Source organism: Austrofundulus limnaeus, unplaced genomic scaffold (genome assembly GCF_001266775.1).
Source record: "Austrofundulus limnaeus strain Quisiro unplaced genomic scaffold, Austrofundulus_limnaeus-1.0 Scaffold15, whole genome shotgun sequence".
Classification (NCBI taxonomy): domain Eukaryota; kingdom Metazoa; phylum Chordata; class Actinopteri; order Cyprinodontiformes; family Rivulidae; genus Austrofundulus; species Austrofundulus limnaeus.
The window spans coordinates 3,687,427-3,689,053 of NW_013952417.1; the positions used below are offsets into that span (position 1 = coordinate 3,687,427).

Consider the following 1,627-nt stretch of genomic DNA (forward strand, 5'->3'; position numbering starts at 1 on the left):
TACGAACCCTTTGTACGAACAAAAGTAAGAGAAATTTAGGATAAGAACACGAACATGTTCTTGCATGAGGCCCATTGAGTACAACAGCTTGAGAGGAAATTGTGGATAAAAGAGTAAAAGATCACATCATTAGTTTGGCAGAATTATTTAACCTTTTTTCTCCGGGTCCTTATTTCAGACAGAGAAAACAAAACAAAAAAACTAAATTGATAATTATGAATAGACTGATATGAAAGGATGTGGGCACCAGTGACCTCGTGACCCTGAAATCAAGAAGTGGTTTAGGATACAGGATGTGAAACACTTATATTGTAAAACATTTTACAGCTGTAGCCCCAGGCCCTACTTCAAATGATGCCTTTGAGCTGCAGTATTACACTGAARCTGCTGCTGCTTCACTCACACTTCCTTCTAACTAAAATTATGAAATGAAGCACAGGAAGTGCAACAACTTTACAGTATTAGTCAAATGCTTGACATGTACTTTGAATGTTATCATATGTAATGAAAAATCATGTTCCTGGATGGTTAAAATGTGTGTTTCTACTTAACGATCTTGACAAAAAAATACTATGTTAGTATTACGTCAATAAAAAGAAGTAAAAATATTATTTTGAGRCACATAACCACCTGCAGAACAACTTTTAGTTATCAGCTGAAGTGTTTAGAAAGAGATTAGATTACATCTTCACCTTTGACTTAACAGCAAGTCAACAATAGTTAAATACCGAATTGCTCTCAGTGCACTTCAGAAGTATGTTTAGTTTTATTAGGTAAACCCATAACTATATATTTTCCACTTCTGACATCAGTCAAACTAAAAAGGAGAAAATCACCAGCTGCGTTTCCCCAAGTCATTTAAAACGTTGGCTACATCCACACCCTGTTTCACTTCCATTATATCTAACAAAAAATAAATAAATAAAACCCAACAGGAAGTCATTATTTTTGTATATTGTACAGAAAACAATGTGAACCTGTCAGTGAGACACAGGTGCAAAACGCGAAATAATCATCAACAACAACAAAACAAAAGTTAGCTTAAACAAGCTAGCATTTCTATAAATTAACCCTTCAAACTGTGCAGGGGCAGGAACACGACACGCTTTGACACAWCACCGGACGTGAGGTCAGGGAATAACGGCAACGATTAAAACKGGTTTAACTAACAGCTCGTAAAATAATTTATTCTTTACAGACAAACTATAAACCAGCTAATCGTAAAYCCTTTGATGAAACAGTGTGGGAAAAGCCGGGGGGCGTTGGCACGTGAGCGTTAGCTAAAAACAGTTAACTGTATCAGATTCCTCTCGTCTAAATATAGGCTATATATACTTTTATTATTTTTTTTTTTTTTACAGTGCAAAGTTTACTCACTTCTGCTGAAACAAACCGCCGGGGCAGGCTGCGGACACCGGGCTGATTAAAAAAGTGATCAAATGGCGAGTGAAGTCAAGGTCTCGGCTTCCTCTTCCTCCCACGCTTAAATCTTCCTCCTCCGGACCGGACCAACCCTCTGATGGAGCAGGAGGAGGGTGGAGTCAGCAGCTGCTGCTGCTGCTGCTGCTGCTGCTGCTGCTGCTGCTGCTGCTGCTGCTGCTGCTGCTGCTGCTGCTGCTGCTGCTGC

The 1,627-nt window shown here is 39.1% G+C and overlaps 1 protein-coding gene across 2 annotated transcripts in view; it reads right to left on the reverse strand.

Moving 5' to 3' along the window:
* The window catches only part of elovl1b (ELOVL fatty acid elongase 1b), a 21,932-nt gene extending 20,432 nt beyond the window's left edge, over positions 1-1,500 (reverse strand). For both annotated transcript variants that reach the window (XM_014002929.1, XM_014002930.1), the window contains exon 1: positions 1,378-1,500. The gene's annotated coding sequence lies outside the window, so the exon portion shown is untranslated. The remainder of the gene's footprint in view (positions 1-1,377) is intronic.
* Positions 1,501-1,627: the final 127 nt, after the last annotated feature.